General features: G+C 35.4%; 1 long non-coding RNA gene across 1 annotated transcript; it reads left to right on the plus strand.

The window, feature by feature from the left end:
• The first annotated feature begins 2,016 nt into the window (after positions 1-2,016).
• LOC116552333 lies at positions 2,017-23,050 on the plus strand. Its single transcript, XR_004269331.1, has 3 exons — positions 2,017-2,027; positions 13,537-13,540; positions 22,965-23,050. It is a non-coding gene; the product is annotated as an uncharacterized LOC116552333 (long non-coding RNA).
• The last annotated feature ends 4,090 nt before the right edge of the window (positions 23,051-27,140 follow it).

A 27,140-nucleotide genomic window follows, 5' to 3' on the forward strand; every position in this document is an offset into this window, starting at 1 on the left:
CATTATATGCAAGCAATTCTAATTTATGATTTGCATGTATTGCGTTCAAGGGAGTAGATCCTCCTTAACCACTGAAATCAAGATTGCAGATTCCAGAATTGGCAAAATGAATCAGAAGTACCCTTAGAGAAATCTGCTTTAATAAGGCTTATTTTAGTCTGATTGTGTTACCCATTACAAAATCACAATTTTCATAACACGGAAAAGCTCTTATTTCAAGTTGACCACATGTTGATGATCTTAAACAAAATATTACTTCCCTCGGTTAACCAAGATGAAATCCTCACATCAGCACTCTCAGAGTATTGTAAGCTGAATGATTGTGATGTATATTATATTTCAGGTTCATAATGCAATAGTTTTTATAAACATAGGTTTATGACTTTGTATTTCGGGAACTAGTATTTTTTGTAAGGTCTAACGGCCTCATTCTTTTAGGAACGTGCAACAGTGTAACTTAACTGTATATTTCAAAAGGTAAAAGCACTAATTAGAGCTTTAAATGTAAGTTGAATATCTAGACCTTATTGAGGACTGTGCTACCTCCTTAATTCTATGTAATATTTATGTACTACATTATATAGCTTAAAACCGCTCTTCTCATTGATGACTTATTCAATCTCATTGTCAGTTAACATTGAGAAAGGTGGGCATAAAAACCCCATTTGAGAGATTATAGAAAATAGTAGCCTCTCCAAAATCAATATGTGTGAATATACATCTTAATCTTTTTGGAGGTTGCTACTTAGGAAGAATAATCTTCACAATTTCTCTGGCTTAACATCTAGACTTTCATAAGCTCCAAGAGCTCAGAGGGACTGGGGTCTTCATCACACTGACTAGTTCATTATCCAACAGTCCCAAAGTCCTACTAAAATTAGTCCTTTGGCAAAGGTACATCCCAACCTCATTGCTACCAGACAACAAAGTACTAGGTAGGTAAGTTATCATGCATGGCCCTCCTTCCTGATAAACCTAGAATACTGTATTGATCTCTGCTTGTTGACTGGAACGACGAATATATTTATTCCTCAATGAAGCCAAAAAATCGAGCTTTGTGCCTAGACACCAGGTTTCCAATATTTAGCAGAATTAAGACCATTTGCTCAACTGCCCAGCCAAATTTGAAACACAGAATAACAAGGAACACATTCTTGACTTTGTGTTCTCCTACATTAACTAGTTAATGCATTCATTAATTTTAAGTCCATAATGGCCTTTCTCAGCAAATGAGGTTAAGCATTTGTGAAAATTCTCAGGGATCTCCAAGGCTGAAGCACTGGTGTGAACAGGTTTTCAGCCTGATGTTTTTGGGTGCTTGCCAGCCAATAGGCACTTCCGTTAACTCTGTCAGCTGATATGTGAGTGCTGTAAACCAAACACATGACATTGCACCTTCCATCCCACAGTGTGGCCTTGGCTGCAAGACATGGAGCTTGGCCACTGCCTCCTCTCAAGACTTCTGCTAATTAAAAAATAATAATAATAATTCATCAAAAAAGCAACATCCAGGGTAGCCTGATTTAATCTGAGATGGATTTCAGGTGCTAGAGAGGTAAGACAATATGACTCTGTAGCTAGTAATCATATCTTTAACAGATTACACTTTGAAAATGTATATTTGTTAATTTGAAATGAACAATATATTTTTCCCTTTCTTCCTCTATCAGGGGTGCAGTCATACCTGTGCCTCTTTAAACTCTTCATATTAGCTTTTTCCAAAGCAGTGAGCATACATCCAAATTTATCTCTTTTTGTAATAGAAAGAGATTTGTAAGGTCAAATGTCCCACTAACACTGATTCAATCTGAAATAGTAGTCAGAGTTTAGTGTTTCTATCAGGAAATTTAAAAAATTAATTTTTCTTCAGTTGCAGATTTCCATAACCTCTAACACAAGCATATACACTTATTTATGTCTAGTAAAGTACATTGGAATTGCTCTCTTGGAGAATAACTAGGAAAATAATAAAATTTTATTTTTGTAATACATAAAGAGAAAGAAAAAATGCAAAATGCAAAACAGGAGTGAAATTTTGGCAAAGGAACCAAAGGTGAGAAAAAGATGGTGCTGGGAGATGATTCATGGATCTGCCGTTTTTGCACATCTGAGCAAAAGGCACTGGCAACTTGTTCAAGGAAACTTGTCCAAGGTGTTAGCAAAGATGTTTCTGGACAGGAAGCAGATTTCCTTAGATTCCAAAGTTCTAAAGTTGGAGTCCTCCTCCCATCTCCTGACATGTTCCAGGGTGCTAAAAGTAACATCTCTGTCCAAAGGCAGATTTGTTTTCCGACCTGACAATTTGTCTCTGATCAAAATTATAAAGATAATGTCTCTCTCCAGAGTGGAAGATAGGCAGATGTGCTTCTGGTCCCCTCATAAGATTGGAGAGCTTCCTAAGCTCAGCATTCTTCAGGCATAGCCATGGCCCACACTGTGTGAGCAGCATTCACCTGGGCCTGCTTTGGAACTGTGGGGACGAGACGAAGTGATGCAAGCATAAGGCTCATGCTGTCTATTGCGCAGTGGGCAAGAAACTGTCTACCTCCACTTGGGCTCATTGTCTTCTTGCTGTGGTGGTGTGACAGGCCCACCCGGCAGCTCCAGTAGTAACTGTTGCTTAGGAATTTCTTGATTGGCAGGTAGATTTAGAAATGTAAACATCAATCTTAGAAATGTCAACTTTGATTCTGTGATCTGTTAAAAAGGAGGAAGCTAGAAAACGTGTAACAGGCCTGATGACACATGGTGTGGAAAGTTTTCATAGGAAAATATCTGTCAGTAAAGAGTTGAGAAATACTCCACTTCTGCTGAGAAGGTCGATTATAGGCTATCCAACGTGTGTGTGTGTGTGTGTGTGTGTGTGTGTGTGTGTGTGTGTGTGTGTGTTTTCATCTCAAGCATTCAAGCTATCTGCGTCTGGGATTTAAATGAGAATTGAGAGACAACAAATCTGAGATGTTCCCTATGTAAATATAAGACAAAACAGAATTTTACCACACATACTATCAGAAACACACATATTTGTAAGGTCTAGGGGAGAAGGATTCTGAAAGAACTTGTTGACCAAGGGAAGATTTAAAATTAGTAGCATATTTCCTATTAATATTAATTTATTATATATAAAATAGTGTCAAAATTTCCTTAAATTTTTTGCCTCTTTATTTCAGTGAAAATAAAAATACTGTTAATGCTTTCATAAAATTAGCTATTTCATAGAAACAGCTTATTTTTCTAAACATTAATCAAAAAAATAACTAGACAAGGCACCAAAAATTTACCATTAGTGTGAAAGTTTTGATTTCTGTAAAATGTAAATATTCCTAGAAGGAACAAAATTAGCAATAATTATCAAAATTGATAATAGTGAGTCAATTTCAAATTATCTGGAAAGAGACATTTTGTTTAAAAAGGAGCAAGAAGAGAGAACAATGAAATTGTTCATGACCAACTAAAAGTTCCAAATGGATGGATTAATTGAAGATCGTTAATCAGGAATCTTGCTTTCCATAGCGTTGTATCTGACAAAACCTGTGTCAAAGAGGATATTTTCTATCTGCACTAATTTGATCAAAGACCTTATAAAAGCCAGTGCTTTCAAACTAATGAAATACTGGTGTTTGCTTGCTGAATATTAGCACTCTCTTTTCCTTTATAAATCTCATCTGTCATTTCTTTTTTTAATATACAAGTTGTTAATGAAAATAAGCTTTATTACATCAAGTAATAAATACACACAAAGATGCAATTTTAGCCATTTTCTTCCAGTTGCTTTGACCAACTTACAATAAACCCTGAACTGAGATCTACTTACAGTCTTAATATGAAAATGTTCGGAGTCCTTGTTAGGTTTGGGGGGTTGATATTTCTTCTGTATTTATAACGTGCATTTTAAAAAAAATGGACTTTGAAGCACTAATAGTCATGCAAATGCTTAGGCAAAAAAGAAGTTACATTAGGCAGAATCTACACAAATGGAAACTAGCTACTAAGTAAAGCATACTGTCAATATGCATTAAAAACAAAATCCCTAGAGTGGTATTAGCTTATGAAAAGGAACGAATATTTACCTTCAGTTTCCCTTCCATGTTTTCTTACGTTCTTCCAACCTTATCCAGCCCTTAGAGCAATGGAAAGTCAGATTCTCTAGATCAGTCACTCAGTCAAGAAGCATACTGAGCAAATCACTCACAAAGAACACAGAACATAGTGGGCAAGTATTCTTTCTACAAAGAAGGTGAAAGCTAGAAATTAGAATGAAACACACAGACAGCCCGCTATATCCACAGGTTCCTGCACAACTGATTCCAACCAACCAAGGCTCTAAACTATTCAAAAAAAGCATAACAATACAACAATAACAAAAATAACACTACAGCAATAAAAATACAGCATAACAACTACTTACATAGCATTTACATTGTACTAAGCAACCTAGAAATTATTTAAAGATTCGATGAGAAAACTGTGCCATTTCATATCAGGGACCTGAGCATCCCATACGGGTCTTGGAATCAATTACCCACAAATACCAATGGACAACTGTACTAAATAGATATATGCATTTATTTGCTAAACTGCTATTAAAATATTTATTTGGTACTATTAGTACTTACTATCTTTAAAATCCATTTTGCTCAACATTTGTTATTGAAAGAATAAAAATTTCATTTTAAGGTCAAATGATTGTACACGGTATTTACACATCTTAATGCTGATTATGTGACAACTGGTCATGAGAATATTTTTGATGCATATACATTTTTCAGTGTGGTCTGCCTAACATTGTAAAACTTCGTATAAAAAGAAAACTTTATTAAAAATTCCTCAATTTTTTCTTTAATGTAAACTTACTAATGTATTCTGGTAAATATATACATTAAAATAGTTATATATTATGTTAATATATGTTAATTATATATGTTTTATATATATGTTAATATATATATGTTAATAGTACTTCTTGTTTGCTATCTGTAAGGAACATTTTTTAAATAAAATTTACTTTTTATTTAAAAAATGTTTACTTTCTCTTCAAAGAAAAAAAAACAGAAGAACCATTTCAGGAAATCACTAAGTTTTGGAACATTGACAAATTGCTGGCTTAAAATTGAAGAATAAATATTTGAAGGATATAAATGAAAGTTAACTTATTGCTAATTAAATTCTAGTTTGGGGATTATAAAACTTCCTAGTGTGCATTCATTATTGAGAGATTTATATTTTATTTATACTTTTGCAAAGTTAAATAACTTCAAATGATAAAATCTTGTTACGTTTATACTAATTCTTATCTAATGATACGGTTGTTTCACTACTGCATTTCTTAGTTTTAGCATCTTTTTCTGCTGTTTTATATTAATAACTTACTGCTAATGTATCAAAAATCTCATGTATTTGTTATCACTGACCAATAGTGCTTGTGATAAACGTTGTAGCTCAAGAAAAGTTCCTGTTTCAGTATCAAACACATGTAGCAGGTGTCATCTTGTCTTTGTAGTATCAGCCCTTCAAGTGGCCAAGGTGGGCTGACCAGTTTCTCAGTTAAAAAGAGTGGAAAAGATTCCCCAGCAATCTAGCCAGGTTTTAGAGAGTAAACGCTTTCCAGTACCCTACCTATGTGGTGGTTAAAGCTATAAAAATTAGGGACAATTTCTGAGATCCCTCCAGAATAAGAATTGGTCTGTCACTGAGACAAGGCCCAGATACCAAAGAATTTCTTTAGGTTAAATCTGCTCACAAAAGGTCATCAGGTCAATTTGACTTATCCCCAAGTATGACTGCAGCTGACTACCTTAATGTTTAAATTCTCAGATAAAGTAGTTTCCTAGGTCTAAACCATTTCCAACAGGATGTGATGGAGAACTATCTTCCTTTCTTCTCTCTCCATTTCCCTGCTGAAACCAATCCACTGGATACCTCATCCCTAACATCATGATAATTTTACTTCAATTTCTTCAATCACTTCCCTAAACTCTGTATCTTAGTTTCACTCACCCAAATTTATTCCAAAAATGTTTTAATTCTGAATCATGGGGACAGATGTTTGAAGACTATTGATTCCTTCTTCCCACTAAACAAGAAGCATATAGACAAATTGAGTGTTTTGGGAGGCCCTCACATTTGTACCAGGAGGAGGGGCTTAATGTCAAACCAGATAAAAGATTGTAATGGCCTCGATATCTTGTTTCTTATCCGTGATCTGCCAGGCTTGCATGTAAAAAAATCCCACAAAATCTCCTCACAACTGTTTTCTACCATTTTTTTTCTTAACTGAGGAAAAAAAAAAAACAAATTTTTCTTAAGTAGGCAGAAGAAAAAAATAGTGCTTTTGTAGTGCTCCATCTTACAAATGTATTACCAGCACCTGACAAGAGAGCACAAGGAACTCGGAGAGAAAACCAGACTTGTGAATACAGATTCAAACTCCTAAATGAAAAGTAGCAAATCAAATCAGATGTGCATGTATGCTTTCCATTCCAACACATCAAATATTTACATCAGAATTATGTCATTGATATAACATCAATAGGTCATTTTATTATTTAATTGGATTTTTACATTTTAAATATTTATTTAGTTGTAAAAATTGTCATATGATGAAATGAGAAATACCACTTTTATCCCTCCCAAACTCCCCTGTGGCCTATCATTTTTAGATACAGTGATGCATTCTTCCTTTTAATGGCTGGTATATTATTTCATTGTTTAAATTGATCATAATATATCTAATTAGAATCCCTTTAGTGAGATTAAAATCACTTCTAATTTATTAAAAAGTTGCACAAAACATTAGGTAAGTGTTTGAGTAATTTTGTTGTTTAAATTTCTGGAATTAGAGCTGCCTCATAAAAGATATTTTAATTTTTCTAAAAATTTTAAAATAAGTTTCTAAACCGAATATACCAATGTTAATGCATGAAAGTGCCTATAACTTTAGACCATCTAGATGAAAAAGCCTATCTCAATATTGTTTAATTTTATGTTTGTTGTTTAAAGTTGTTCTTGAGATTTAGTTTCTTTTAATGTATGTATTGGTTCCTTGTATTTCTTTTTGAACTCTGTGTTCATAACTTTGCCTGGCTTTCTCTTGAACTGTTAACAATCTTGTTCATTTATAAGAATTAAAGAAGCATTATAAACTGAATAGAAAGTTAAAATTCTATGAAAATTCAACTACTCTCTGAAAATATATTTCTACTCTTAATATTTGAAATTTATGTGGTGTGCTAAGAACTTATTACTATTATTAAACATGAACCCATTTAGAGAGCAGCAATCGGTTTTTATCAACGATGTGGGAAAATACAAAAGAATGTGGAAGGCTCAGTAATGAGCAGGACAGATCAGGTAGAGTGCTACGACAGTTACCAACCAGTCATCAGCTTGAATGATAAATTACCTTAGTGAAAGCATCCAAATAGGAGATGGGTGCCAAAAAAACCATTTAACCTTGTTGCTTACTTCTGTTTTTTTTTTTAAGTATTTCATCTGTGTATGAAATGTGTCTGTGTGTGTGTGTGCGCGTGTGTGTGTATGCGTGTGTGTGTATGCGTGTGTGTGTGTATGCGTGTGTGTGTATGCATGTGTGTGTGTGTGTGTTTCGTGTCATTATTTCTGAAAATTGTAAGCCATTTTACATTTGAACATGGACAATTTGCCTTTCTTTCTATTTTTTTCCCTTCTGCACCTTCTTTTAGTCCTCTGTTAGAGCTTCTCATTCTGTTCTCTAGGTCCTGTAACTTCTATTTATGTATCTGGCTCTAAATTGGAACAATTCCTCTATATCTATCTATAATCCCTCATAGAAAGCAAAGAAAAAGTTTTTTTTATTTTTACTTTGTTGCATAATTGTATTCTTTTTTTCATGAGTATTATTTACTTATATATATTTTTAAGAATTTTTTTATACTTATTTTGAGATCCACTTCCAAGAGTGTCCTACCAACTCTATTTCAACTTGGATGTAAATTCTTTTATTGTTAGGTGTAAGACTATCTCTTAGTTTTAGATTTTCTTATCTGTTTTTTTTTATTCTTTTTTAAAAGTTTTATTTTATTTTAAGTTCCGGGATACATGTGCAGGATGTGCAGGTTTGTTAACGTAGGTAAACATCTGTTTTTAATTATTTGTGAGTTTTGTGCAGTTCTTAGATTTAGCCGGTTCCTCCTATGCATCCCTTGGGGAGTAGAAGCCTCTTTATGTAGTAACTCCACAACTGTTGTGGTCTTTCCTGAGTTCCACTGAAAGAAACAATTCTAAACAAGGTTTGAGGTTAAAATCCCACTTCAGGAGTCTCACATCACAAGATTGGAGTGAATGTAGGGAAAGTAAACCCTACATTTGTACATGAACCATCTTATGATTTCTGTATGACATGAGTGAGTCAGAGAGAACAGCTCACTTCCAGCTCAGACCCTGAGCCAACCATTGTAAGTATCCAGATCTTTTCAAGCAGAGAGCTCAAGTAAAGCAAGATCTTAGGCTGCAGCTCCAACCCCATGCTGGCATTGAAGCAGGAAGCCTCACAGCCAGGGTACATTCCTGTGCATGTCATGTGCTCCCCATGGAAAGTGTGTGATCTTTTTTCTGTTTTACTGCCAATAAAAGCAAAATAATATTGCTTTAATTATTTATTTTGTATTAATCTCAATTAGCTACTATTTATCTAAAGAATTTTCCTGTGCATTGTACTTTGTCATCCTTTAAAAGCCTTTACCTTGTTATAACTTGGCACAGTGATTATTATGACATTTTCTAAATGACATCATATGATTGATGGAATCAACATTAAAAGCTACAGAAATATTTAATTTTATTTTGGCTACTCAGACCTTTTTACAAAACCTGTGGCCACTTCTGAGTTCCCAACATAAAGGTCAACTGGAATAACTTGATTTCATTTTTTTGCATGTCATCTTTCTTTTGCTCACAAATGCCAATAATTCTTTATTTTGGGTACTATTATTCTCTAGCTCTAGAATGATACAGAGATATCTCACTTCATTTGCTATGCTTACATTTGTCAAATGATTCTCCAAATAAATGTACATCTTTCTAGTCTCTGTCCTTTCAAAATTTCAGGATAACATTTCAGGAGAAAATTTATTTTGTTATACTGGGTCTTATAATAATATAAGAAGAGAAAAAAAACTAGTAATATTTAAGAGTATGGGTGTTTCACTTGTAAAAGTCTTTCCATTTTGAAACATCTCCTTTTAAACATTTAATCTATCCCTGAGAAATAGAACAAAATTAAACTTCATGGTTAGTTTCATGTGTATGTGTGTGTTTCATGTCATTCTTCATTTCCAAAAATGCTGGACCATTTTATATTTGAATATGGACAATTTGTCTTTCTGTTTTCTCCCTTCTGCACCTACTTTTAGTTCTCTATGATTATGCAAAGTTTTATGAGGTTCAAGAAAACCTTTGAATTTTTAAATTTCTTTTAAATTCTTTTGGAGAATTAGAAATTAACTTCCATAAACTAAATTCCCTAAAAGATTGTTTTAAAAGCATAAAATTTCAGCTAGTTTAAACTTGGCAAATGTAGCTTCCAAAGCATTGTGTTTGATTCAATGATTTCATGACAGTTGGTTCGAGTGTGTGTGTGTGTGTGTGTGTGTGTGTGTGCATGTGTATGTGTGTGTGTATGTGTGTGTATGTGTGTGTGTGTATGAGTGCATGCCTGTGTTGTTATGTATGTTCGTGTGTATGCACTTACTAGAAAATTCTTTCTTATTCTCTTTCCAAATGTGTAAAATTGAATTCATTTGCATGACTCCATATTCAAAAGCTTATAGTAATGGAAGACTAAAATATGTTATTATAGATATTGCTTAAATGTATTTTTATCAAATTATGTCATAATTACATAGATATGCTGGGGTGATGGGGAAATAATTGCATTTAATTAGCATAGCAATACAAAGGATGTATATATTAACTATAACCATAAAGAAAAGTCTATTTAAAAATAAACTAACATATATGTATTTAGAAAATATATTTTGGAATCAATTTTATTTTATCTAGCTAACGTACATGACACCAAACACTAAAATGACATATGCTCCTCTGGAATGAACTCTGATTTTTTTGGTCTTATTCCTTATGCTAATCCATATGCTACAATTTATATAAATCAACCTGTGGCCAAAACTCCATGTGAGGATTTAAATACTCTATTTACTTAAGGTTAAAAATAGCTAACAAAGAGCATCTTTAAAATGGACTCAACAATAAAAGAATTACCTAAAATAAACAGCCTGAAATAGAGACAAATGAGAGAGATTTCTCACATCTCACATGTAAAATGACAATATGCATTTATAATGCAGATTAGGTAAATGAGAGCGATGAAACGCTATTGTTCTGTGTAAAAGCATTATATATAAAGACAACATAATGGGCTATCATTCATTTGTTTGTTTGTTTTCCTTTGTTTCAGTATCACACAGTTCTATTTCATATTTATCATTTGCTTCTATTTTTAGAACCAAACCCTACTGTCAAAATCAGACCTTCTTAAATTAAACATTAAAATATATCATATCAACCACGTACCACACAATTCCCCATGTGGCGCTGTCCTCACATTCCACACACTACTCTATCGACTTTTGCACGCATTCTGTTGCTATGGCCAAAAATGAGTAAATTTAGCCTATGTGAAAATAAAGAAGGCTTATCACCAGACACATACATCCACCCAACTAAGAGGTTTCCTTCCTTTTTCCATCTCAAAGACAAATTTGCAGAAGAAATTCTGCATCTCCTTGAATTTGCAACCAGAAAAAATCTGATAGAAAGTTTACAACTAAAATTCTTCTAACCATTATAAGAGTAAACTTTGTTGAGGAAGAGGATTTTCATTCAATTAACCATTCAATTAAGCAATTTTGATTGAGCACCTAGTATATGTCATGCACTATGGTAGACACAAAGAATACAATTATGAGTAAAATAGACACAGTACCTGCTCTCAAAAAACTTTTACTATATGTGTGATATAAGTTATTAAGTTACAATGATAGTATTATAATTAGATGACACACTCGTTGGCTGACTGCCATAACAAAGTACCACAAATTGAGTGGCTTTAACAAAGAAATTAATTGCCTCATCATCCTGGAGGCAAAGATTGAGAGATCAAAGTATTAACACAGTTGGTTCCTTTTGTAGACTATGAGGAAAAATCTATTCCATGCCTCTGTCCTAGCTTCTTGTGACTTTCTGGAAATCTTTGGCATTCTTTGGCTTGTAGACTCATCAACCTCACCTCTGCCTTCATGTCCACAGGGCAGGGTGTGTGTGTGTGTGTGTGTGTGTCTCCAAATTTCCACTTTTTATGAGGACACTGGCCATTTTGGTTCATCTACCCACCTTACTGTAGTATGACCTCATCTTAACTAATTAAATCTGAAATGAACCTATTTTCACATAAGGTCACATTCTGGGGTAGTAGGGATTAGGACTTCAACATATGACTTTGGCATAGGGGGAAGAGGACAAAATTTAGCCTATGACAGATGATAATTGCTTTTAAAGGAAAGGCCACCATTTTACTAGAGTCTAACAACATTCTGCAGCCTGGACCAGGATGTGAGGGCTGAATATTGGTGAAGGATTATCTGCTTAACAGTATGACTCAACAAAGAAAACAGAAAAAGATAAATTGAACATAGATGCAGAAAAAGGGAAAAAGGTCACCCTAGACTCTCCCAAGTTTCCAGGTGATTTTGTTCCACTATGTTCAAAACTAGGGGACGCTAATCCATTGAAACATTGAATAAGTCTATCATTTTCTCTTCTACTGCCCTTGAAAAATATGCCTATGAATGACTGTAGTATAGACAACACCTACAAACAGAAAACCTTTTTTCAGTCATGAGTCCCACCCAGAGACTAGAGAGACTACACTCACTAGAGAGAGAAAAAACAGAAGTATATAAGAAAAAACTTCCATAATGAGACCAAAATGTGTAGAACTTCAGTATGTACAGTTAAATTCAAACCACATGCAATAATGTCACAGAAAAGGATCAGAAAAGATAAATCCAGAGACCAATGTGAATTCTACAAGATAAAAATTGGCTAAATTATTGCAAGATAAATATTGGATGATAAGTAGATACAGGAAGGCTAATCTGGAGTAATTTTGTAAAGATATGATAAAATGTGGGACAAGGACAGTAGTGAGAACAGAGAAGAGACCAATTTTAGAAATACCAATGCATAGTAATACTTTCTGATAAGGTCTAAACCATATTTATGTCAGATTTTGGTACCCATTGACCTTAAAAGTCAGCGCCTGGAAATTAATTTGGAACATCTTGTAAGAAAGAAATTTTGGCAAATGTTTAATAGTTCGCTTTCTGAAAAACAAGTGTCTATGAACAATATATGTATAAAGAGAGATATACAAACATTAAGTCCCTTATAAATTTAACTGATATAAAGGATATGCAGCATATAATTTGCAAATGAGATATATATTATTTTTTATTGTAAATTTCTTATGACTAATTTATTCACACAAAATGGCTTATTTATTTTTTGCCAAATTCTTATATAGTTAACCTAGTTTTGCAATTAACAAATGAGCATAATTCCAACTGAATTTTGGCTAATATGAATGTTAATTTATTAATGAATAATATGACGCTGAAACAATAGAGATATGTGTTATAACTTCATTCATTCATCACGGACCTGAATGACTTCTTTGCTGGTTGGATACTAGTCTTTAGATACCAGAATATTTTTACCGTGTGTTCAATTCACAATGTAACAGCTACAAACACAAGATACTTTTAAGTTTAATCAGTATTATAGTATTTTATCAATTACTTTATACAGTCTATATAGTTAAAAAATTATCAGGCTCTGACAATATTTGCAATGTATAGACTTTCACCATGGCTAATTTCAAGCCACCAATCTGACATAATTGAACACAAATTTGACAAGAAATGCACAGAAGTACCACACCATATGACCCTTTAACCATTGCGATATAATATACGTAACCTAAAGAACTTAGATAATAGTAAAATAATTTAAAAGTAATGTGGGCTGAATATTTACCACTGTTGTTATAAAATGAATTGTCACATTTTATAACAATTATTTAGAATGGCCGCATTTAACAACTGGCTCCAAAATTACCGCAGATTTAACAATCAGCCCTCGATCTTGTGAGAGCCAGCTCCAGTGCTCCACCGAAACGAACTCACACTGAAAGTGGTGAGTTTTTAGTCATCTAAATTTGGTGTAAGAGGAAGAGGGAAGAAAGGTTCCTGGCAAAGATAATGTCTGCCACTCCAGCTGCATCAGGACACACCACCGGGTATTTTAGGATGAGGGGACTACAATAATGGAGACTAAAAGAGTCGTCATGTTAAAACAAGAAAGACATTTGGTTATTAAAAGTTTAAATCCAAAAACGAACCAGGAGTGAAATGTGTAGAAAGGTTTTAATATTTCTCAAGGAAAATACCTAGGCTGAGTGAGGGTCAGAAGAGTTAATAGAACTGTCATTCAAACCCCCAAGAAACAGTGAGACAGCCATCACTCAAAAATTAAGAGTGTATTGAATTTTGAGAACTGGTTCCAGGTGGCACCCGAAGCTGACATCCAAAAAGCTATTCTTGTTAATGTCACCAGTGACCTTGAAATTGCCACATGGAGTTAAGAATTTTAGTCTTCAATTGACGTGACTTATCTGTATTTGACATTGATGTCTATTTCCTTTTTGTCTCATCTCGTGCCCTGTCCTCAATGGTACCACCTATTTTTTCTTATTTGTTTACATCGACCTGCCTGGATTTCTCCCATGCACCATCAATGACACATTTCAATGCCAGAGTTCCCCAGGGATCCATAATCATCTTTTTTCCCTTCTCACATCACACAGTCCAGTGGTTATCAACCAGGGAATCTTTTGCCTGAGGAGACACTCGGCAATATCTAAAGGCATTTTTTTGTTGTTGTTACAGTGTGGAAAGAACTACTGACTTCCAGCGGGCAGAAACCAGGGTGCTGTTAACCATCCCACAGAGCACAGGAGAAGTCCCCACAACAAAGACATATCCACTCCAACGTCAATAATGACACAGTCTCCTCTTCCACTCGTACACTAATAACTCTCAAATCTGTATCTCTGGGCCAGAATTAGGCTTGAAATCTGCTTCTCTCTCTGTCCGTTGTACTTTTCAATTTTGAGTCCTACAGGCAGCTTTCATGAAATATGTCTAAAAAAGAATTTACCATCTCTTTCCCAAGCCTGCTCCTCTCCCTACAGTCTCTAATTTTGGCACTGACACCAAAGATGGGACTGAGATTTAACCTGGTCTATTCCACTTGTTTTACCCTTCAGGTCTCATCAGTCTCTAAGTCCTGAAGCTTCTGTCTCCAATGCCTCTCTCAAAGGCGCTTCCTTTGCGTCAGGACTGTTATTTATCATATCATCTTAAAAGCCTCTTAACTGATTATCCTGTTTCCAGATTTAGCTTCATTTAAGCCAGGCTCCTGCGATGCATTCATAGAGATCTTTCTAAAGTGCAAATCTGAATATGGCCTTCCCTTTATAAAGACTCTATCATCTCTAACTTTTCAAGGTTCATCCCTTTAGGAGGGATGCAAACATTTCATGATGATAGCAGCCAACTCTATGATGTTGATTCTCAGTGTTATGATAAATTCCAGCTTTTCTGAAAAATGCCATATTGTGAGAACATCATTTCCTCTGTGCCACCATACATTTGCTCATCATTTTATCTTACCTATTATTTCACAAATTCCCATTTGCCTAGCTAGTATTCGTTCACCCATCAAAACTCAATTGAAATACCAACTGCTTTCTAATAGAATGCAATATTTTTAAATAATAATATCCATTTTAATAAGAACATGAGAAAAAAGGCATTCTCATATAATATTGGTAGGTTTATAAACTCCAACAACCATTTGAAAAAGAATTTTTCCTCTTCCTTTTTGGCAATTTTAAACATTTGTTTCACGTTAAAATGTTAATATTTTTATTTTTTGGCAATTTTAAACAAGAATATATTTGTAAAGATGCTTTTTGCAGTTATCTATGGAGATAACAGAATGACTTTGAGATATGTAAATTAGCTTCATGGAATAACTTACAGGCATTTTTAAAGTAAGGTAGATTCATATGTATTGATCTGAAAGTGAACTCTATATAGTTGGGGGTGAAGATAGAACAGTGTGTTATTATGATCTGTCAGTGAAAGAAAAAAACTATTGTTCACTTATTTTAAATAGTCTTTTTATTTTGGAATAATTTTAAATTTATAGAAAATTTACAAAGACAGTACAGAGCATTTGTAAATACATCCTCACCTATTTTCTCCCATTGTTAGCATCTTACATTTCCACAATACATTTAATAAAACTAAAAAAACCAACATGGGTAGATTGCTATTAACCGAACCCAAACTTTATAGTTTCCATCTGTTTTTCCACTAATATCCTTTTTCATTGTTGGCTTTAGACCCTTCTGTATTACTTGTATTTTTTTTCAGTGTGCATATATAGTTCTAGCAGTGTTAATCAAAGGCTCAAGTGTTACTTCCTGGAATTCTTCCCTATCTGAGTTGAATGCCTCTCCTCATTTCCCAGGGAATCTTGAGCAACCTTCCACGATTATATGTATTATATCCTGCTATAATCATTAATTTTATTTTCTGTCTTTAAATTGGTTTTAATTAGGCAACCCTGAAATAAGAGAGCTTTCAGTATATTAGCTTATTTTGTTTCTTCAGGTCATGATACTCCTGGAGCCAATATGCGAGTACATTAATGTAAAAACCACAATACACTAAATAAATAATAAATATCGAACGTTGTAATAACAGACCCAAGGGATAAAACTATGTAAAATATTTATACTTACGTCTTTATACAGGGTAATGAAATCAGTGAGCTCTGAGAGGAAAGGTACGAATCTTACCAGCAAAAACTTAGAACCAGCTAAAAAAATTTCCATTTAAAATTAATTGGGTGATTACATGATTTCATAATGACATCTTAAGGTCAGACAGGGCATCAGTGAAGTCTTATTGTAGGGTCTGATAGCTGGAGATAACATAAGCATAGCATGCAAATAATGCTTATTACTTTTCAGTGGGTGACAAATGTTAACACTGATCATTGAGAGGTTTTGTAGAGAATTCTAAATTGTTCTTTCAAAGAACCCGTCAGGGACCATTTGATTGATTAGAGATTTAAAAAAAAAAATCCTTCCCAAATAACACCCATCTGACCACTCAAGGAATTTCAAATGCCCCAAGGAATATAATGGCCTCTGCTTTTAGAACTTTGTTAAATTTATAAAATACATTTCAACTAGGTCTTCTGTTTTAGCACGAAATATTCCTAATCTATTGTAACCACTGCTTGGAATAATCAGATTAGTAGTAAAAAGGAGATAAGTGAGATGAAAAGTTGGTGGACTTTGATGACAGCAAACACTTTAAGGTATTTATGACAAAGGTATTAAAATTTTCAAAGTAGCTACTATTTCATTCCATTTAAAATTAAAGAAAATCTTTTATAGCAAGTTAGTAAAAACAGCCACCTTTTCTTACACAATTTGAAAGCAACGGATTATGAGACAATGCAAGGAAATTCTTTTTAAGGTTTGATGTATCTTATGAGTCATCATGTAATTGAAGAAAATTGGTAAATATTCCTCAAAGTCAAGGTCTCAGAAGAAGGAAGTTAGTCATAAGATCAAAAGAATTGAGAATGGACACCATCTTTAAGTAAACATTTAGAAACTTCCATATACACACTCTGTCCAAGATAGTTCCACTCTAATGTAAATAGATAAATAGTGTAACTGCTTCAAAGTCTATGCAGACCCTCTAATGAACCCAAACAAGGCAAAATCATCCAATTTATAAAGACAGCCTCAGGTAGAGTTTATAAACAAAGTGGAATTTTTATTTGTTTTGTAAAATAATTGTTTAAAGGAAAGCAATAGCATAAAATAAGGAAAACCAACAGTTTATCAGAAGCCAAATAAAAACCTCGTTATGGATGAATCAAGGCATATTCCCATATTGCAATGCCGAACCAGGCCCGTCTTAGTATATAACGCTAATGACAGAATTCTTTTTAAACAAACTGATGAAAATTATTTATCAGTAAACTTAGTCCCCAGCCTGTATTATCTGGTAAGCTCTTGCAAACATATGAGTCAACATGTATGTACTTATATGGTATGTACATATGCATATATAATATGGAGATAGAGACTGAGAGATTAGTTTATTTTTGATAAAATAAACCAAAATATTAATGACTAGAGCAGTGAGACCTTGGCTGATTTTTCTTTTCTTGATATTGCTTATCTGTAAATCCAAAATTTTCCACTCTAACTATTACTTCTGTAATAAGGAAAATGGCATTAAAATTGTTTTTACAAACCCAGATTACACTATTATCTACACATATAAAAAATGAGTATGGGGACATGACGGATATGTTAAAAATATGAATAAGAGGGAACATATCCAATAACTGGAGTCTTCATTTTAACATTTATAGATAATAATACACAATCACTTCGAGTTCTATGTAATTTTAAATTTACCAGCTTGCACTTATATTTTCTACTAATGCTTCAAGGGGATGATTATAAAGTCCATTCATAGTACAAAATAAAAAGGAAACAGCTCCAAGTCTACCCTTGCAGGCACGATGGTAGGCACTTATTTATAATAGCCTTTATAATTCCAGTTTTGCAAATGAGAAAAAAATGACTTGAGGAATTAATTTTCTATGCTTCCAGAGTCACAAATTAAGAATCCAAATTTAATTTTAAATCTTCTCAGGGTATCAAAGAGTCTCCACACAGCACATACAAGATCAGCCCGAGTAGCAACTGATGTGACCCATTATGAGAAGGGTACTTTGGTTCTTACCCATTTCATTCCATGATTTATGGACAGTCCAAAAAGCTCCATGATTTCTGCAAATTCTCAGCCACTCTCCTCATTATAACAAGGGAATTGACTCACCTTCTATGTCATTATTGGCATCAAATGCCTCTTTGATCTAGTTGCTGAATGACTTTAGTTTATGGATTGTATACATGCTGTCTCTGTTTGATAGCTCATCCAATCACAAATAGAAGAACATCTTTTTATCTCTCTCAAATGCTTTCACTAAGGTATTTATAGATGGTAGAGAGATTAACTAAATTTTTGGAAAGTCAAAGTGGGGTTAGATTCCAGTACTGCAAATGACTTTGTTCTAGATAATAGATGCTCCCCTTGCTACAGGTCTGCAGCAGGCTGAATAATGGCCCAACAGAGAGTCTTCCCTAAGTCCAGGAATCTGTGAATATGGTAAAGCCTCACATGGGAAAAGGGACTTTACAAATGAGGTTAGCTCAAGGATCTTAAGACAGGGTAATCATCCTGAGTTATCTGGGTTGGTCCAATGTTAACACAAGAGTCCTTAAAGGAGGGAGGCAGTAGCATCAGCCCCAGAAGGGAAGACATAATGGCAGCAGAAGCAGGGGTTGCCTTGAAGATGGAGGAATGGGTAGCCAATGAATTCAAGCAGTTTCTAAAAGCTGGCTAAGGCAAGGAATAGATTCTCCCCTCAAGCATTCAGAAGGAAAGCAATTCTGCTGACACCTTGACTTTAACCCCAATTGAGACTGATTTGAAACCTCTGATCTCCAGAAGCCTAAGATAATAAATCTTGGTTGCTTTTAACCACTTAGTTTGGGGTAATTTGTACAGTAGCAACAGGAATCCAATACAAGATTCTTTTGGCTTCCTCTTCCAGGAGCAGGAGCTGCAATCTTCTGGTGGGCAGACACACAACACACTAGTCTTTAGTCATTTTTTCCTGATTCTACAGTTGTTCTCTGTCTTTCTTGCCTTTGCTGAATAGTGGCAGGGCTAGAGATTAGGGCAAAAGTCCTCCTCCTTTTAAATCGGAAAAAAATCATTTTTCTGCTGGTCTTATTTCCCAATCTCAAACTTGGTAGATTTTTGTAAACCAAAGACTCACAAGAATCTTCTAAATTTGAAAAAAAAAAAATAGTAGAGAGGCAATAATTTATCCTAATTTTGACTTCGCAGAGGGACTTCTTAACATTTGGTTAATATTACATTTCTAGTTCATTTGAAAAGTGAGAATACAATTTTACATGAAACCAAAGAAAAAGTAATAAAAGGATTATTATGTCTGAATTCAAAATCTTAATCCTAAGACTTCAAATTTTATATTTTATAGTTGTTTACGTTGTACAAAATGGTAATGAGGAAGAGGAGGGTAAGAACGAGAGCTAACTTTTCATAACCCTCTGGGGATTTGGCATACATTCTCAGGCTTCATTCTTAAAACAAGGAGCTAGATGCAGGTACTTTTCTGTACTCTACTTTATAAATGAGAGAAAAGGAAAACTCACAGAGGCTGCGAACCTTGCTCAAGGTTACATAGTTAGTGGTGGAGAAGTACTTTGTCGAAATTAATTTGTGTCATGTCCTCCACTCTAACTAATAAAACCTGAGACTCAGTTTAATTTCACTAAATGCAAGATCATGGAATAAATCAAATCAATATTAGAGAAAGTTTGTAGAGCAAAAGGCTTGCTTTACATATAAGGGTTTTGTTTGTGTCTGGTACAGATAGAAACAGGCAAATGTTCAAATGCCATTTATCTTTGTAGGCTTTTTTAAATAGTCTTGAGAGACACAGAAATCTGGCCTTTATCTGAATTGTGACAAAGACTAAACTGGTTAGATGCTTTGTGGTGGATTTTGAAGTATGTCAGTTTAGCTAAGCTGAACATCTTTTCTCCAGGATTTCTTCCTCTGCACTTTTGCACTGTTCCAGGTTGGTATGAACCAAACGTGCATTTGCATGAGATTTAGAAGTTGGAAGTGAAACAGTAGCCATGTTCTTTCACTCAGAGGTCAGTGCAGGGTGTGTGGGGCTGCAGTGGCTCAGTGACATTCTCACTCACCTGTGGCACACCTGGTTCACACCAGCCCACCTATGGACCCATAGCTTCTTCAGCTCTTGCTAGGAAACCTGAGTCAGCTTCTCCAACACTTGGGCCAAGTGTGCACTCGGCACTGCAAGGGGGACACCAGCTTGTCCTGCGGGAAGCTCTGTCATTGACGCTGCAATCTGGGAAGCAATGAGAGACACGTGTGGGTGCCTCTCTATTCTCACAGGTTCCAGATCAGCCTCTGTGAATCCAGTTTGTCCATGAGTCCCTGCATTGTATCCATTTTTCCTTCCAAACTACTTGCTCTGAGGACTTTGGCTACTAAAGTCAGATAGAAAAGCAATAGCCTCACAGATGTGTCTATAGCCCCCACATTTGTGTAAAGTCAAATCTCTGTAATATATCCCTATTGTATGCCTATACTGTAAGTCCTCTTTTCCTGATCAAACCCTGAATAACCCACAGAAATTCTTGGGGTTTGCAAACAAAAAAGAGAAAGATTAAAACACACACACACACACACACACACACACACACACACTTGATATTCCTAATTGGAGTCAAAACTTGACCAACTCTTGATTGTTGTAACAGCAGGACCTCCAGTGATGACATGTTGGTCTCAATGATTCTAAAACAACCAAAAATAGGTTTAAACAATCCAAGTATTAAAGCATATTCAAATATCATCAAAAAGGGAGATTGTCAACAGTGGTATCCAGGACCATTCTATTTTTTAAGGGTTGTATAACTTTTATGCTATGTTTGGTTTTCCTTTTAACTAATTCAAAATGACAAGATTATAATTTCTAAATTATTCCTCTTTAATCGTAACTATTTTAATTTTGTAGTGTACCACTAATTTTGCTTTAAATGCAGCTTAAGAAGGAAATATATTGAAATATTTCTTGTCCTGATGGATATTAAAGAAACTGGGCAAGCTATGTGCCCATTTGTTGATGGTCCAACTTTTTCAGAATGACAGACCAGAGGAGATCCCTCTGGCTAGTGTAACCTGTTTACAGTGGAGCTTGAGTCTGTTGATATATTTTACTAAGTATTTTTGAATTTTCAAGTTGTTAGATACCCAAGTTTCTAAACTTTAGATACCCATCTAATCCACTAGCTATTACACAGATTGCCTTTAGGCATATTAAGTCACCTGATGGATTCTGGTTATTTTGAGATTCTGTGATAAGTAAAAAAGAGAAGGAGTGACTGTGACGTTTTAGTCACACAAGGAAACATAAAAGGTATAGGTTGACTAGCTGCTTTATCTGATATGTCAAACTGACAAGTTGTCTTTCAAATTCTTAAGTTTTTTCTACCTTGCAGATGAATAAAGGGTGGAATAAAGTTCAGTAAAGAGGAATTATTGAGGGATAATTAATCCAAATTTGAAAGAAGAAACAAATTAAAAAATCACCTCTTGATTTTATAGAAAAATATATCAAATGCACTGTTGGTTGCTAGGTAAAAATAAATCACTAATAAAACTTATATTTACTCTCCATTTAAAAAGGGGACTGAGGAGAATAAATTATGAATGAGGTATTTACTGAGCAAAAGCCTATGTTTCTTTCCATTAGGAATCATACATTTTGCCATTCTATCTGACAGCTGGAGCTGCACGCTTGGGAGCTGGCTGCACCTTAGCAAAGCTTTCTTCTATACCTTATCCAAACACTCTCCCTTTTTATTTACCTGGCACTCCTTAAGAACAAATTTTCTTGGCCATTTTAAAAACAGAAAACACACCAAAAAACAAGTGTATAGGGTATTTACAAAGAAGGGGATTAAGGCAACTTGGTCATAGGCCCCTTCAACTTCCTTTTTCCTTGGCAAACGTCAACTTGCATGGTTCTGCTTAACCCATCAAAAGTGTGTCAAGAATTTTGAAGGGCCTGAGATTTGACCTTATGCGCAACATAACAAGTTTGCATACCACAGTTTCCTGGAGGCTGACCAAAGACACAAGACTCCTGGGATAGGAACAAAGGCCTTTATTACTCATAGCACAGCAGGAAGCAAGAGCCTCACCTTTGTGTTGGTTCCTCTTGCTCTCTAAGTCTCAGAGGGGTGACAGAGAGGCACCCAAGAGGATGCTGTGCATGCACTGGTTTTGCATCCCAGCTAAATGACCCCCAAGCTTAGGAGGAGATATTACCTCAACCTTCCAATGTTGCTTGCTATGCCAACATCCGTGAAAAAAAAATAGCCCAAAACAAAGATTGTTGGTGACTCTGCTCACAAGATGTGCAGAATTGTGAGAAATCCATGGACAATTATCTCCCAACAAATGTTATGCTGGACATAGTTCCAAATCTTCATTACTGTAAAGAGCTGATATGTCCCTACTCAAAAACTTTGAAATAGTAAAGGGAAAGCATATTCCCTATAGCAGGTAAACTTATTTCAAAGTAATTTATTGGACTTCCAATTACATGTGGCATTCATTGTATTAGGACTATATCAAGCAAATTACCAGTTAAAAGAAAACAGTTCATTCCTTAACTACTTCACCCTACATATATTAAGAGTAATGCTCTAGGAATGTGTCTTAGTCTGTTTGGGCCATTTAAAAAAGGCATAATTTATCTCTCACAGTTCTGGAGGCTGGGAAATCCAAGATCAAAGCACCTGCAGGTCCTGTGTCTAGCGAGGTCAGTCTCTCTGGTTCTGTGTCTTCACCTGGTGGAAGGAATAAATGAGTTTTTGGAAGGAATAAATGAGTTTTCTTTGGCCTATTTTTATAAGGAACTAATACATTTATGATGATGTAATAACTTCCCAAAAGGCCTTCATCTTCTAATACCATCACACTGGGTGTTCAAATTTGAACATATGAATTTAGGGATCACAAACATTCATACCATAACATAATGCCTTTATTCACATGCTATGAGACTAAAATTCTGCCTCAAAAACTAGGAGTGTCAATTAGAGGAAAAAGGGTGGATAGGAGGCAGGACTAACTTGCAGCTCCCACTCAGAAGGACAGAGCAGTGTGTGGACACCCATATCGTGAACTTTTGCTCCAAGAAGTACCGTAGAAATACACCAGGTAAGTAAGCCCAGAGAATCCACAGACTCTGAAAGAGGTGGATTGCTATTGCAAGATCCATGGGACAGCAAGCTTTTTTTCTCAGCTGGGATGCCAGTAGCCTAAAGCAAGTTCTCAGCCCTGCTCACCAGCTGCCTGGAAATAAACTTGGTGCTGCTGGAGGGGTGCAGTGGGAGTAAGGCTAGCTTTTAGGGCTGTGGGCTGCATGGGAGCTGGACGAGTCTTGTGGCTGCTGGCTTTCCCCCACTTCCCTGGTTATCTGTGTGATGCAGCAGAGTTGGCCGTAGTCCCCCTGGGAACATTACTCCATTGGCCTGGGAACCACACCTCCATACCCCACAGCAGCCACAGCAAGCTCTGCCCAAAAAGAGTATGAGCTCAGAAGTGCCTAACCCTGCCCCAATCTGATGATTTTTTTCCCTACCCAGGCTGGTAGCTGAAGACAAAGGACATAATATCTTGGAAGCTTTATGGCCCTGCCCACCACCTAATGTTCCCTATATTACCACAGCTGATGTGCTGGTAAAAGTACTACTTCCTGGCTGGAGGTCATCAAATACAAAGCCAGTGCACTTAACAAAAATACCACCAAGGATCTTCACAGAGTCCACTTCACTCCCCTGCAACTTCCACAGGAACAGGCACTGGTATTCATGGCTGAAAGACCTGAGGATGGATCATATCACAAGAATGTTTGCAGACACTCTGTAGTACCATCCTGGAGCCTGGTATCTCCACTAGGTGGCTAGACACAAAAGAGAAATAACAATCAATGCAGTTAGGCTGTCAGGAGTCCCATCCGTAGGGGAAAGGGAAGAACACCACATCAAGGAAGCACCTTGTGAAACAAAAGAATCTGAACAGGAGGCCTTGAATCCCAGATTTTCCCTCTGACATAGTCTACCCAAATGAAAAGGATCCAGAAAAAACAATTCTGGTAATATGACAAAGCAAGGTTCTTTAACACCCTGAAAAGATCACACTAGCTCCACCAGTAATGGACCCAAACAAAGATGAAAGCTCTGAATAGACAGAAAAAAAAAATCAGAAGGACAAGTATTAAGCCAATCAAGAAGGCTCTGAAGAAAGGTGAAGTCCAACATAGAGAAAAAAAAAATACAAGATATGAATGGAAAAATCTCCAGTGAAATGGAAAGCATAAATGAAAAACAGTCACAACTCTTGAAAATCAAAAACATGCTTAGAAAAATGCAAAATGCACTGGAAAGTATCAGCAATAGAATCAAACAAACAAATAAAAGAAAGAACTTAAGAGATCAATGAGAAGCCTTTTGAATTAACCCAATACAACAAAGACAAAGAAAAAGGAACTTTTAAAAAATGAACAAAGCCTCCAAGAAGTTTGGGATTATGTTAAATGCCCAAACATATGAATAATTGTAATTGGTGTTCTCATGCAAGAAGAGAAATCTAAAAGACTGGAAAACATATTTGAGGAAAACTTCCTGGGCCTTGCTAGAGATCTAGACATTCAAATATAAGAAACTCAAAGAACACTGGGGAAATTCATTACCAAAAGGTCATTGCCGGGGCATATAGTCATCAGTTTATCTAAACTTAAGATGAAGGGAAGAATCTTAGGACAGGGAGGCAAAAGCATCAGGTAACCTGTGAAGGAAAACCTATCAGATTAGCAGCACATTTCTCAGCAGAAACCCTACAAGCAGAAGGTATTGTAATTTCATCTTTAGCCTCCTAGAGAAAACAATTATTGGCCAAGAATTTTGTATCCAGCAAAAATAAACTTCAGAAATGAGGGAAAGATACAGTATTTTTCAGACAAACAAATGCAGAGAGAATTTGCCACTCCAAGCCAGCACCACAAGAACCACTAAAGGGAGCTCTAAATCATGAAACAAATCCTCAAAGTACACCAAAATAGAATCTTCTTAAAGTATAAATTCACAGAACCTATAAATAAAACAATGAAAACAAAAAGAAGCACACAGGGTATTCAGGCAATAAATAGCATGATGAATGGAATAGTACCTCACATCTCAATACTAAAATTGAATGCAAATGGCCTAAATGCTCCACTTAAAAAATACAGAATGGGCCAGGCATGGTGGCTCACACCTGTTATCCCAGCACTTTGAGAGGCCCAGGTGGGAGGATCACCTGAGGTCAGGAGTTAGAGACCAGCCTGGTCACAGGGTGAAAAATGAGCCATATGCAGTGGTGCACACCTATAGTCCCAGCTACTTGGGAGGCTGAGGCAGAAGAATTACTTGAACCCAGGAGGCAGAGGTTGCAGTGAGCCAGGATTGTACCATTGCACTCCAGCCTGGGCAACAGACTCCATCTCAAAAAAAAAAAAAAAAAAAGATACAGAATGGCAGAATGGATAAGATCTCAAAGGATCTGCTGTCTTCAGCAGACTCACCTTACACATACTCACCATCCAAATGGAAACCAAAAGTGAGCATGAGTAGCTATTATTTTATGAGACAAAACAAGCATTAAAGCAACAGCAGTTAAGAAAAAGACAAAGAGAATCATTACATAAAGATGAAAGAACTAGTCCGACTGGAAAATATCACAATCCTAAATATATATACACCTAACACTGTAGCCCCCAAATTTATAAAACAATTCCTACTAGACCCTACTAGACCCAAGAAACGAGATAGGCAGCAACACAATACTAGTAACAGACTTAAAAAAAAAAATACTCCACTGACAGCACTAAGCAGGTCATCAAGAAAGAAAATCAGCAAAGAAACAATGGACTTAACAGATATTTACAAAACATTCTACCCAAAATTCTATGCAGAATATACATTCTATTCAGAATATACATTCTATTCATCAACACATGGAACATTCTCCAAGATAGACCATATAATAGGCCACAAAACAAATCTCAACAAATTTAAGAAAATAGAAATTATATCAAGTACTCTCTCAGACTACAATGGAATAAAATTTGAAATCAACTCCAAAAGGAACCCTCAAAATCACGCAAATACATGGAAATAAAATAAGCTGCTCCTGAATGATTATTGGCTCAACAATGAAATCAAAATGGTATGAAAGGAAAATATCTTGAGCCCCAAAATCACTAAGGAAAACTCAAGCTAGAAATTGCTTAGGACAAACCTGCCTCCCTTGTTCAAAGTCACACCTCTGCTCACTTAGATAGATACGTATCTGATTTGCCTCCTTTGGAAAGGCTAATCGGAAACGCAAATAAATGTAACCTTTTGTGTATCACCTATCTGTGACCTAGAAGCACCATCCCGGCCTAGAGTCTCCCTGCCTTTGCTTTAAGTTATCCCGCCTTTCCAGACTGAACCAATGTACTTCTTACATATATTGATTGATGTTTCCTGTCTCCCTAAATGTATAAAACCAAGCTGTGCCCTGACTACCTTGGGCACATGTTGTCAGGACTTCCTGAGGCTGTGTCATGGGCACACCCTCAACTTTGGCAAAATATGCTTTCTAAATTAACTGAGACCTGTCTCAAATTTTCTGGGTTCTCAATGGAAATTTAAAAATTGCTTGAACTGAATGATAATAGTGACACAACCTATCAAAACCTCTGGGATACAGCAAAGGTGGTGCTAAGAAGAAAGCTCATAGCATTAAATGCCTACATCAAAAAGTCTGAAAAAGCACAAATAGAAAACCTAAATTCACACCTCAAGGAACTAGAGAAACAAGATCAAACCAAACCCAAACCCAGCAGAAAAAAAGAAATAAGCAAGATCTAGGAAAACTGAATGAAATTGAAGCCCCCCCCCCAAAAAAGAGGAATGAAACAAAAAGCCAGTTTTTTAAAAAGATGAAATTGATAGATTATTAGCAAGATCAAGCAAGAAATGAAGAGAGAAGATCTAAATAAGCTCAATTAGAAACAAAATGGAGATATTACAAATGATACAGAAATACAAAAGATCATTCAAAGCTACTATGAGTATCTTTATGGGCATAAACTAGAAAACCTAGAGGAGATGCATACATTCCTGGAAAAATACAACCTTCCTAGTTTAAACCAGGAAGAAATATAAACTATGAACAGACCAGTAACAATACTGAGAC

Source organism: Sapajus apella, unplaced genomic scaffold (genome assembly GCF_009761245.1).
Source record: "Sapajus apella isolate SASKATOON/1434 unplaced genomic scaffold, GSC_monkey_1.0 scaffold11, whole genome shotgun sequence".
Classification (NCBI taxonomy): Eukaryota; Metazoa; Chordata; class Mammalia; order Primates; family Cebidae; genus Sapajus; species Sapajus apella.